The following is a 14,196-nucleotide window of genomic DNA, read 5'->3' as shown; positions in this document are numbered from 1 at the left end:
GCTGGTTCGAAGGGTGGAATGGCCTTCTCCTGCACCTATTTTCTATGTTTCTGTGTTTTCTTCTCCTATGGTTCTTCTTTCCAATCGACTCCCCTTCATGGTCCTATCTGCACCATCCCTCCTTATCTAGTCCCACCTATTACTTCCGTAAACTGGTCATCCTTCATGTACCCTCTCAGTTGTGAAGCAGGGTATGAACTTGAATTGTTGACCATCCCCTTTGACGCCATAAATTCTGCTTGACCTCTTCCAGCATTTTTGTTCGTTGCTCTAAATTCCAGTTTCTGCAGACTCTTGTCTCCCTACGTGAAGCAAATGGATTTGACCATTTCCTATTTAAGACTTAGTAATGATTATCCAAATTTTAGATTTTTTTAACTGTGTGTCCTTTGTGATTTTGCTGGTTGTTCTGTGATATTTTGCAATGGTATCTCATTGAAGTTTGTGTACTTGAAAGTTATTAATAAAAATATATTGCAGTAAAAACTCCTCATTGAAATTTATCATTGCAAATTCTATGAAATGCGAACATTTAAAAAATGATAAGCAGTTTGTTGTGTAATCTTTTTTTTTTTTTTAATTTTATTTTTGAAAAGCATATGTACAAATCGAAATAAGAAAAAACACATTTGTTACAAAGTTCTTACATAGCTTCAATTTTTAAATTTTTGAAGAGAGAAAGTAAAAATAAAAATATAAAACTATAAACTTGGGGAGAGAGAGAGTAAGAGGGTTAAAAAAAAAGAAAAAAAGATCTAACAATAAAAATTAACGGGAGTAGATCCGGGAGACAAAAACCACAGCTGTACATCCAACCCCCAACTCAAGTTTCAACTTTTTATTTAGATTTTTTTTTAAATTTTAGTCCTGTGCCAAGCCCATTTACTTTTCTAAAAATTCAATAAATGGAGACCATATTTTTAAAAATAACTCAGGTTTGTCGATTAAGGCAAACCTTATTTTTTCCAAATGCAGGGTCTCTGTCATTTCCATAGTCCACATTTTAATTGTGGGGGTTATTGGTTTTTTCCAAAATTTAAGTATTAGTTTTTTCGCAGTTATTAGACTGTAATCAAGAAAATGTACCTGACTTACTGTAAAATTTGTAGTATGTTCTGATAATCCTAATATAATTAATTTTGGGTCCATATCTAATTTTTTATTAATAACTTTAGAAACTATTTTAAAAATCTCCAACCAGAAGTTTTGCATTTTTATACAAGTTACGAAAATATGAGTTAAATTAGCTTCTTGAAATTGACATTTATCACACATAGGAGAGATACTAGGAAAAATCCTATTTAATTTCGTCTTCGAATAATGTAATCTATGTATTATTTTAAATTGTATTAGGGAATGTCTAGTATTCAATGAACATTGATGTATATGTTGTAAACTTTCATCCCATATATCTTGCATTATAACTTGATTCAATTCGTCCTCCCATGCTTGTTGTGTAATCTGAAGGCACATTCACAGTGTTAGGGTGCAGCAAGCTTCAGGCAAATTGGTCGTATTCTAGTGAGTAAACAAGCTCATGTTACTGGACCTACTAAAGTTTCTGCAAATTAATTTGCTAATAGGATAAGGGAGACAGCTTTAGCTAACAGCTTTCCGGGAAGCTTGTCCTACAGGTTTGCTTTCAATAGGTATTTACTAAAAACAGGGGCCAAAGATCTTACAAGATAAAAAAAGACACAGAAATAGTTTCTTAAAACTGGAGTCAACACAAGTTTACATATAAAATTATTGAAAGTTTAAAGAAAAAGTTATTCTTCTTATTGGAGAAGTTATTTCAGAGAAACCAAAACATTCTAGAGAAATTATTTTAATGTGGATTAAACATGAAACGTAAAATATGGCTTCCACTTTTAACTGTTATTTTTAAAACTTATTTTGCCATTAAAATAAATGACTAGTAATTTATTGTACTGCAGAAAAAGTGTAGCTACTACATCTTGAAACGCAGGAAATAATGTTGCGACACACAAAATGTTGGAGTAACTAGCGGGTCAGGCAGCATCCCTGGAGAACATGGATAAATGATGTTTCAGGACGGGACTTTTCCTCAGACTGAATTCAGACTTTTCTGCTCTACAATCTGAAAAAGGGTTCCAACCCAAAATGTTGGAAAACAAATTACTACATTAACTGACCACTTTTAAAGTATTGATCTCAAATTCCAGCCATAACTGCCATCAAGTCTGTTATCAGATAAAGCATTCTATCTTGATTACATCACTTAACTTTTTTAAAGTTTACAACAGAGAGATTTTTTCAAGATACAGATCTAGTACATGCAATGTAGAAAAAAAATTTTTTTTTACTCACAATGGGCATTCTTTAATATATTGTTGAAATATTTAATTAAAGAGAGAGTATGCTTTATACTCAATATCTGCCAAAGGTCCTTTTGACTTTTGATTCATTTTACTACTCAAAAGATATTTGTAATATTGGATCTGAATGGATTTAGTTTGCAACTTTAAAATCTGTCGAACATAGTTTTTGTTTCACAATCATATTTAGTATCCAGCTGGAAATACACTGGGGAGATGTTTGCTGAGCGAAGTTATGTATCCCCTGAAGAATCAGTTGCCTATTTGGATTAGATGCTGTATGAAAGAAATGGTGCATTTTGCAAGGTTTCCCACAAAGCTAATTTAACATCATACTGACCAGACTTCCCATCATTGTCTCCACGTACACTTCACGCCACCCCGGAGCAGCAGCCAACAAATTCAAAGACTTGTCCCACCCCAAGTCATCCCTTCTACTCGTATCCAACAGAAAGTACAGATGCTTGAAAGCACGCACCACCTGATTCAGGAACAGCTTCTTCCCCACTGTTATCAGACTTCTGAATGGTCCTTCCATAAGCTAGGGTAAATTCTGACTCACCTCCACCCCATTGTGGACATTGGACTTTGGCAATGGAACTGATGTGCTAAAATGCATTACAATGCTGAGAACTATATTCTGTACATTGTATCTTCCCGTTTGCTCCATCTATTGTACTTGAGTTTGACTTGATTGTGTTTATGCATGGTATATCTGATCTGTTTAGTTAGCATGCAAAACAAAGTTTTTCACTGTATATCACTACACATGACAATAATAAAACTAGACCTAAACCAATAACTTTCTTGCATCAATTTATATTTTCTCTGTGAACCATGTGAACAAATTCACAAATATATTTGCGAGGCTCTGCAGTATTCCAACACCTTCTTTACCGTAATGACAGTAGCACCTACATTTTAAATATGTTGATTTGACTCTGAGTGATTATATGAAAGTGATTATATAAGTGCCAATTCCTTCATTCTTAAATATTACAACAAATATGGTTGGATAATTTGGAATGCCCCAAGAATATAGGACAAGGCCATTCGACCCCTCATTCAGACTGACCATGGCTGATATATCCCTGGCCTCAACTAATCCTCTGTGCTAGACTCCATGGTTCTCAACACTCCAATCTTTCAAAGGTTTTTCTACTTACATTTTAAATATTTTTAAAAAGCTACCTTCGTAACTCTCGATAGTGAGAAATTCCAGAGATTCACTACCCTCTGCAAGAAGAAATTTCTATGTACCTCTGTTTTAAATGACGTTCTTTATCTTGGAAATATGTAACCTCACTCAAGACTCTCCTGCTCCTGATAGATCTCAGTGTTTCCTTGTGTGACCTTATTTGTTTCTGTAAGATCTCCTCTTATTTTTCTAAATGCTAAAGAATACAGACTCAACCCATTATATCTTTAAGGTATTAGCCAGGTGATTCCCCTTTGGACTGTCTCGAATACTACTATATCCTTTCTTAGGTAAATGGACCAAATATCATGCACAATATAGTAAGTATGGTCTCACCAACACACTGTACAAATATGATCGTGACATTTTTTGGATACCTTTCCATTACATTCACAATAGTTTCTGTTCTTCAAGTTTGCAACAGATTAAGTAAAGCATAAATATATAATGCTACTGAACGGTGACAAAATTTCACTTCTGTACACGTCCAATATCAGTCCAATTCTTTGACTATCTTTTTCATAGAGTTTCACTTCCATCTTAAATGTAGCCAATGAAGTTTCAAATTATCCATAGCTCTGCAGCTGCACTGGACTTCCTGTGTTTGTGAGTGCTCTCCCATCTATTCACGAAAGGAACAATCAGCAAATGACATAGCTTTCAGATGACGAAAACAAGTCTCCACTTCCTTAAGAATGGTTAGTTTCAAAAAATGGTTAGTTTCTGATCGTGTCAAGTTTCATAGTCTCAAAAAGTGGGTTAGGTGGTCCCACTAACATTAAAAACACTGATGAAACTTAATCTGACTTGCTTTGTCTTAGGGATAATCTTTTTGCACATCAAAAGCATAACACTTGTCAATTACTCAAATATTTACATTAATTTTCAATCATTTTCCCACTTCATGTGTAGTAATGTCTGAAGCATATTATTAAATAATGTGTGCAAGGTACATCTTCTGGATGCACTGGGATGCATCCTCAGTGATGTGACCTGGGGTCATCGGGTGTTTCGGGTCTTACAACATCAGACACCCTCGCCCAGGCGTCCCAGCCGGGGTTGATCAGGCCCCGACTTGCGTCCCAGCAGCAACTGCCCACGGATCAGCCCTTTAATCCAAAGCCATCTCGTGGCTTTCGCTTGCGGATTGAATGGCCCTCTTCTTTGCCAGCCCCGTAATGCCCAATTTGTTGAGGACTTTGCAGAGTGAGCATCCTGCGAAGCCTCTACAGCCCACCTCTATGGGTTCATAGTATATCTTCCAGCCTCTGTCCCGGCACATCTCCACCAGCTCCTGGTACTTTGCGCGATTCCTCTCATTTGCTTCTTCCATACGCTCTTCCCAGGGCACTGTCAGCACCAGAATGATCAGCTGTTTTGTCACTGATCATGTCTGGCCGGAGTGATGTTGCTGTGATGTGCTCTGGAAATTTCAGCTGTTTGCCCAGATCGATGTGCAGCTGCCAATCAGTAGCCGTGTAGAGGAGGCCCGCCCTTGTTTTTGGTTGTGGTCGAGGCTTCTCTCCAGCTTTGACAAAAGTTATTGATTTCTTCGGGGCATGGTGGTGTTTGCTGCTACTGATGGCAGTGGCTATGCTCTCAGCAACCACCTTGAGCACCTGATCATGGCGCTACCGATAGCGACCTTCGCCAAGGGACTTTGGGCAGCTGCTGAGGAGATGTTCTAATGATCCCCTTCCAGTGCAAAGTGGGCAGGAAGGTGTCACACTCTTGCCCCAGATGTGGAGGTTTGCTGGACTTGGTAGGGCATCGTAGACAGCTTGCTCAAGGAATCGGACGCGCTGGAAATCTGTGTGATGTATACATGCAGCAATATGGTAAAGCTGCTATGTGATGTATACATGCAACAATATAGTAAAGCTGTGCCTGCGCATTTGCTAAAATACACAGAGAGTTAAAATGGCGATCTTGTGTCCAGACCTGTGTTGTTTTAGAGAATGATACTGAGAACGTATTCAACCTGCCTGCATGATGTTTGACCAGGTAATCCTGCGCTGCGGTATGCTCTCCCACCTTGTCCACGCTCCCTGCTGCCTGAGCCCCACCGTCCTGCTCACACGCTCTTCCTCCACACCTGCTCAGACCTCTTCCTGGATGAGATGGTATCTCTCCTTGCCCTGGGCCTTGCCAACATGGGTCTTAGGGAAGTATCCCAAGCCCGCTCTGCCAGTTGCTATGACTCCCACCAATGCCTTTGTCTTAGGCATGACTCTGCCACCTCCACTGCTTTCTCTGCCCTCCATTTCCTCCCTGTTCTCACCTTGATGCCAGACGATGACACCTTTTGGTCCCTGGAGTCCCTATACTGTAGGGACTTTTCAATTTTCAATCATTTTTCCACTTCATGTGTAGTAATGTCTGAAGCATATTATTAAATAAAAGTACCAATGATGGAGAATTAGGGCAGAATACATAATTGAACTGAAAATGAAAATGAGGCCCCAGAGGTTAACTGTCAACTATCATATATTTGTTTCTAAAATGTTTGTTTTCTTTAGTGCAATTATTTTGTATTTAATTTTGATTTTAAGTGTGACTTTGCAGCTTTGTACAATCATTGGTAATAAGAAGTAGAAGAGAATCATGAAGTCAATATAGGGGCCAAGAAATTGAATGGTGCATTAAGTGTAGGCAAATCTCAGTAGCCTGAGACCAGGCTATTACATAAAGGCGCTCCGCTGCAAAGTACCTCTAAAGAAAATCAGATAAAGCTGGGTCTGGCTTACAATGGGAAAGAGTAGATAGGGCAGGTTCACATGGGGGAAGGGAAGTAATGGGAGTTTGGTCGAGGCAGGGTAGACTGAGGGTGATGCAATAAATTGCTGGGAATCAGTACAGATGATCAGGCTAAATTTTGGTGTAGATCAATAATAATAATGTACTTGAAAATGATCAAAATAAAGGCTTTTATCTTAAATTTGATTGAATTATACCACTAGCATCAGAGATATCCGAACGTTTCCATCAGTGATAATGACATTATTACTCTGGTGGTTGCAATAAAAGACTCATGCAAAAAAAAATAATGCAGCTGACAGAGATAGTGTTAATCGTGATAAACAAGTAGATTGTGATATCTGAATCTTGTAATAATCGTCAAGCCTTTTGTTTCAAAATAATACTTGTGATCTTTGATTTGATCATATAAGTTGAATGATCAATGAGCCAGAGGTAACAATTATTTATTTTCAATTAAAGAAAATATATTGCTAATAATGTTTAATAGAGTTTATAATACAACTTGATAATCTTTTAAAACAACTGTAACAACATTTTATTATATACTAACAGTTAAGCGCTGCATTCACAATTGTATCTACATTAGGCAGTGGCAGTTTATCTAGCCAGAAATTGCTTTATCAGTAAAGATGTCTTGCAAAATGTCAGAGATTGGCCTTTTTCGTCAAATTATGCATTAGATAGTATAACATTCAGAAGGCCTTTGGAGGTCATTTATTTACAATCAAATTATTCAAAGGAACCTGTACAATAACTTTGTAAATATATCTTCCCAAATGAAAAGGCAAAAACACATTAATGCACTTAAATTCTAGTCTCTTTGAATATTGTGTTAATTGCCTGGTTTTATTTGCAGGCACAACCTGTTTTTTACAGTCACTTTCTGATTTCTGCTACATGATAGCCTGTTTGCCATGTCAAATGATATAGCCTAGTAACGATCAACTGACTCTATTACCACATTCAAATGCATTACCATTTTTTAACTGTCAATGTTGTCTCAGCCATTAAATAAAGGGTGTGCCATGAAAACTATCTGAAGAAGGATCTCGACCCAAAACATCACCCATTCCTTCTCTCCAGAGACCCTGCCTGTACCGCTGTTACTCCAGCATTTTGTGTCTATCTTTGGTTTAAACCAGCATCTGCAGTTCCTTCCTACATTCTTCTCATTTTGTTTTGTTTGGTTCAATCACTTGTCTTAAAATTTATTATTTATGTCTGCGTACTTATTATATGCATGTTCTCTATATACAAGCATTGTATTTCTTGCAGCTGGCATCATAATCTGTTCCACCATTTAACATGATGAACAAATTCTTCAAAAAGATCACATTGAAGATATGTGGGGGAAATTATTTAACTAATTCTGGAATTTAATAGGCCAGATTTCATTAAAGGTGATCATCTAATCACAACTGCTGTAAGTTAGAATTGTACTTGAACATTTAGGTTTTCTAAAAACCTTTTATGTGTGGTAAACTGCAAAAAAAAGAAGCAAACCTCGGCATCACAAACTCCACTGCATCTCATTACAATCACATTGAAGGATTGAAAAGCAAACAATACACGGTGAGGGAGTGTCATTGTCAAGGACAAAGAGTGTAACTTTTGTAATAATTTGCTGAACAATGTAGTTATATTATTTGACAAGCTTAGAAAACATATTGTGACAATTTATTTGATTCCCTCATAAGATCAAATAAGTAGCATGGAAACCAAAATAGTAATTAGAAAGGTAGACACAAAATGCTGGAGTAACTCAGCGGGACTGGCAGCATCTCTGGAGAGAAGGAATGGGTGACGTTTCGGGTTGAGACCCTTCTTCAGACTGACGTTTCGGGTCGACACCCTTCCCCAGACTGAAGAAGGGTCTCGACCCGAAAATCAGAAAAATCAATTATAAATGATACAATTGAAAATAGGATCAGAAAGTGCAAGAAATGCACTACAACCCTGGGAGCAGAAGTGGAGAGAGGAAGTTAAAGTTAATTTTTCACGTGACATTTCTGCATAGCGGATTGATGTGAAGTTTTAACTTTATTTTCCTGCCTCCTCAGTTGCTGCATTGTATGGAGAATTTTTCCAGATACTTTGTTATTATTATAAAATAGATCAAATTGTTTGATGAACAATTTCACTTCATACAAGACTGGATGTATTGAAATATTACAATAAATTTTAAAGCAAATTGACTGATACATCATTTCTAGTTGGTACTTCAAAGAAATGTATTAAATAATTGAAAGCAATTCTCACATTTCCAATGGCAGTTGAATTACTAAAGGAAATAGTTTTGTTTGCAGTATATAACAATGCAATATGCAACTTGAAATAAATTTGAACTGCTTCAGAGTTGTCCCAAGAATATCTAGGATGTGAAATGGAAAACTCACACTAGGGTATTTCAGGATGTTTTTTGTGAAATGAATTTGAAGTGCAATGCAAGGCCTCACTACAAAGGTCTTGTCTCTGTTTTTCTTGAGGTTGACTGAGGCACCGGCACATAAAAAGTAAATACTTTCTATTATACTTCTCTCTCCATTCCATCTCGTTACATATTGCAAGATTAAATTGACCGATAGTATCACAGATAGAGTTGGCCAGAAAGAAATACAGTGTGCATATTTGAAAGATGTGTTCAATACTCTTATTTGTACTCAGAGTAGAACATGTTATTGGTGCTATGAAGGGCATAGTCTGTGACAACAGTAAAATTAATCTGAATTCTTACAATTTTGACATATACACAAGGAAAGCTCTGTTGCATTTTCCTTTAAAGATCTTATCCTGATGTTCCTCTTCCTCTTGATAATTTCTTTCATCTACAGAAGTAGTAAGATACTTTATTGAATAATTATATAATACTTCTGGCAACAAACAGACACATGAAGATGGTTAGAAATTATTTAACATGTAATTTTAAGATAGATGTTAAATAATCAAAAAAATATTTTTTGAAGTACCAACTGGAAACGATGTATCAATCAGTCTGCTTTAAAATTTATTTTATTATTTCAATACTTATCCGGTCCTAAAGTCTGAAATAAAATTGTTCATCAAACTATTTGATCTATTTTATAATCCTTACCAATCTGAATAATTCAGCATTTTGTTTTAAGCAGCATTTAAACTATAAGGAGGGGAACCCTCAAATTGTATTCTTTGACACTTTTCAAGGTGACTATTCAGAGAACATTTGGAGATTGCAGGAAAGGGGAAAGAAAAAGACCTAGACCTAATGAAGGAATAATGCACAAGTTCTTTCCATTTCTTACCCATCCATCAGTTCATCGTTTCACTCATCAAACTAAACAATGAAGATAAATTAATCCTTAGTGACTGTGGAAAGAAAGGGTACCATCATCCTAATTCGCTTTGTTCTTTTACCTCTTTTTACATCACATAAAGCAACATAATATTAAACTTATTGATTCAATATCAGTAAAACTGCCCACTTTGATTGAAGAATGAATTTGACAGAGTACAAATAATCAGAGCAAATAATACCGGGACAGAAAAAAGAGGAACCAGCTGGTTGCAAGAGCACCCCACATACATTCTCTGTAAAGGGGACCTGGATACCACCATAAGTCAAGATTTTGAACGTGAAAGGCTACTGCAAGTATAATAAAGAGTGCCTATAACATTTTAGCATTTAAGTGTGTGCACAAAGTGTTTTAGCTGAGACAGATCGGATATAAACTCATATAGATATATAAGAAAATAGTATAAGAAAATAACTGCAGATGCTGGTACAAATCGAAGGTATTTATTCACAAAATGCTGGAGTAACTCAGCAGGTCAGGCAGCATCTCGGGAGAGAAGGAATGGGTGACGTTTCGGGTCGAGACCCTTCTTCAGACTGAACTCATTGTCACCTCAATTATAAACTCATTGTCACCTCAATTATCTCTGTTCCATCAGTGGCCATTGGTTCTGTGGTTGGCAGGATCTCTCTTTACTTTTCCATCACTTCCATCAAGATGTTACAACTGAATTGATGAAATAGATGCTCTCTCTTGTAGTTGTCTTACCATTGTTAGGCATAGATCCCAAGGTTGCATGATGACTTTCAGCAATGTCTGAATTTAAAGATCACTTTCTCTTTAAGAGGTGCAGGTGTAACATCAATTAGTAATGCCTAGTTTCTATGGCTGACCAAAACTTACAAAATCTCTCTCAGCTGATATGCAAAAAAGATTAATAAAGCATGAGTAGCAATTCCAAATTTATGATGTTTTAAAAATACAAACTTCACACCAAACACCCTGGTAGAAAATGGCATGGATCAACAGGGTACCACTTTATTACATTTACGGGCAATGTAATTTCTAGTCACCTTTTCATTCTTTAATTCAGCTCCTCGGATTTTTCAAATAAAACTTGTTGCCTGTTATTGGTCTCAGCATGGACAGCAATGATGTGTTTACCCTCTCTAATACCTTTGCAAATCAATTTGTGATGTTCCTCAAATTAACAACAGATGGGCAACATTTTATCTGTGATAAAAATAGAAAAAATACTGGAAATACTCAGCAAATGGAAAAAGAAATGTAGTTAATGTTTCACGTCAAAGACTCTTCATCAAAACTGATTTGATTTTCATATTATCTGTGAATTTTGGTTCTATTTATAAAGGTTGCTATGTTTTACCTTAATGACTGAATCGTCTACAATATCATATTTTGCATTCCCGCCTTTGATCAGCCTTCTTCCCCAGAGTCCCAGATTTAGTATTTTAGCTGTCCTTCTATCCATTTTTATCTTCATCCTCACATGATGCAAGTTCTTTATTCCTGCTGGATATGATTGTTTTCTGCATTTTCATGTACTCAATCTCACTTGTGTTCCATCTCTCAATTCACTTTGCATCACATAAATATCGTGCACTGTGCTAAAGGTATGGTTAAGGTCTGGGGAAAACTGGTCAGTGTTAGAGTATTTTCCATTCGTATTTCTGCTCAGGAAAGAGTCCATTTTGGAATATCTAACAGTGTGATATTTTATTGCAACCTTGCTTTCTTTCCGTAAGCTCTTACACACTGGAGTCCAGACACGGAATTATGTCTACCCTATCATTGCTGTATTATTTTTTAAAGTCTGGTGAAAGTTGACATGTTTGGGGGAAAAAGAACATCATGTATTAAGCATTAAAACAGTGGACACAATTTTAAATACCACTCTCTCCAGCTTATAAGTACTCTTACAACTACTTGATGCAAAAACAGCAGCATCTCTTCCACTCATCCTTTCACCATATTTGCACTCAAGCTTACACTCCTTACAGCTCCTCTGGAGAGTTAAATGAAAAATATTGAATCATTTAGTCAGTATTGTGTTTGCTTCCATACATTTTTACCACTTTAATTCCTCTTTGTTACTGTTATCATGTAGCTTAGCTGAAAAGTCAAAACCATTTTGATTATTCAATAATTGTCCATTAGTTATAAAAGGGATGCTTATCTTGGCACAATGCAGCACTTTATTTATTCAGATGAGACTGGTCCACTGAAGTTGAGGGTGCCACCTTGTGACTTAGTGAAAAAATATTGATGCTTTCCCAAGGGCTAGTGATTATAGAATAAAAGAGCTGCCACTGTTAATTCAATAGCCATAAATACTAAGATAGAAAAACAAAATGTGATATTAGCTATTTGTTTGGTGCTTTTATACAGTTAATAGCTGATAATTACTTCAAGAAAATGTATATTTATATAAATACTATATGTTTATAATGTTAATGAATTGTAGATGTTATTGTGCTACAATACATGTGATGTGATGTTGACAGTTCACAATTATCTTAGAGAATATGACAGTATTTGGTTTAGTTTAATTTAGTTTATTGTCACTGTACTAATGTACAGTGAAAAATTGTTGTGTGCTATCAAGTTAGCAGAAAGATTATACATGATTATAATCAAGTAATCCACAATGTACAGATACAGGAAAAAGGGAATAACATTTAGTGCAACATAAAGTCCAGTAAAGTCTGATTAAAGATAGACACCAATGAGGAAGATGGAAGGTCGATGCCTATTTTCCTTATTTTATGGAAAATAAGTAACTCATAAACTATGCTACCTGTGCACCTCAAATGGTTACTCAAGGGTCCAATCAAGGTGATTTTTACAGGGAAGTACTGAGTGAGTGCAGCTTTGTTTAGGGGTCAAGTGAAATATTAAACTGAGTTACACTGCTATTTCAGATTGGCATGGAAGAAATTATTTTCCAGAATGGTCAGCTCTCTGAAAAATCTGATATTTCTGCAGCTCTTATAACCACTGGATAGTTTATTCTAATTGCAATAAAGTTATTCTTAGCCCATTTTACCTTGATAAGTCTTCCTCAGACATCTGGGGCCTGGAGCCAAAAACAGACTCATTTTTCCAAAGCCAATTAACCTACAAACATGACCGTCTTTGAAATGTAGGAGGAAACCAAAGCTCCCGGAGAAAACCCACGCAGTCATGGGGAGAATGTACAAACTCTGCACAGATAGCACCCGTAGTCAGGATCGAACCCGGGTCTCTGGCACTGTAAGGCAACAACTGTTCCATTGCTATCTCACAAATCAGTCAAGCAACAACTGATGTAGGCATACTCATAGAATCATACCTTACACACAATGAGCCTGATCCCATGCACTTTCATGTAATTTGGTCAAACATGGATAAAGAAACCTCACTAATTTGCCTGTGGTAGTTACACCTGCAACTTTTCTCTGGGTGTTCCGGTTTCCTCCCACACTCCGAAGACGTACAGGTTGGAAGGTTAATTGGCTTCAGTAAAGATTGTAAATTGTCCCTAGTGTGTCGGATAGTGCTCGTGTACAGGGATCGCTGGTTGGCGTGGTCTTGATGGGCCGAAGTGCCTGTTTCCTCGCTGTATCTCTAAACTAAACTATTCTGTAAAACCCATAATAAACAACAAAAAAAGTTCAGTATATATAAACAAACAGGCAAATAAATGGACAATAGTAGTGGAAAATCAAAAATAAATCCTCAAATCTATTTAGTTTGGAACTAATTTGGAGGTTATACTGTTTAATAGCCTGATGGTTGTAGGGAACAAGCTGCTCGTGAATATTACAGTATTCAGGCTCCTATATCTTCTTCCCGATGACAGAATTGAAATGGGAGCATGGCCAGGATGGTATGGGTCTCTGATAATGTTGGTTGCCTTCTTATGCAGCGACTCTTGTAGATCCCTTTAATGACGGGGGAGATCAGTACCCGTGATGGGCTGGGCAGCATTCCCTACTTTCTGCAATCCTCTTCATTCCTGGGTGTTCGAGCTGCCGAACCAGGCAATGATGCAACCCAACATTATGTTCTCTCCTGTATACATGTAAAGGTTTAAAAGACTATTCATTGACATATCGGACCTCCTCAATCTTCGAAGGAAGTGGAGGCATAGATGGGCTTTCATTATGATTGCATCAATGTGCTGGGTCCAGGACAGATCTTCGGAGATATACATGCCCCAAAACTTGAATCTTTTGACTCTCTCCACTCTCTCTTGATTAAGACAGGTTTGTGGATCCTCGTTCTTCCTCTTCCAAAGTCCACAATCAGTTCCTTGGTCTTACTGACGTTGAGAGCATGTTGAGAGCTTGGTTGTTGTTGAGGCATCATTTAGTCAGTCAACCGATCTCCCACCTCTACTCTGATTCATCGTCATTTATAATCATCTGTGTCCAAAAATACCAGTTAAAGAATCTTTGCCATCCTTTCATATTCTGATAAAAGATGTAAAAAATGTTATCTGTTGGTCTTGATATGTGTTCCTTTTACTTGTTTTTAATTTTATTTTCACTAGCTGCATTTATTTTCTTATTTCCTTTTCAGTTGTCATGAAATATTTTGTATAATAATCTCAAAGCGAAGAACATAA

The sequence above is a fragment of the Rhinoraja longicauda genome, chromosome 28 (assembly GCF_053455715.1).
Source record: "Rhinoraja longicauda isolate Sanriku21f chromosome 28, sRhiLon1.1, whole genome shotgun sequence".
NCBI lineage: Eukaryota > Metazoa > Chordata > Chondrichthyes > Rajiformes > Arhynchobatidae > Rhinoraja > Rhinoraja longicauda.
The sequence above is the reverse complement of the archived record's forward strand: the minus strand, read 5'-3'. Positions refer to the sequence as shown.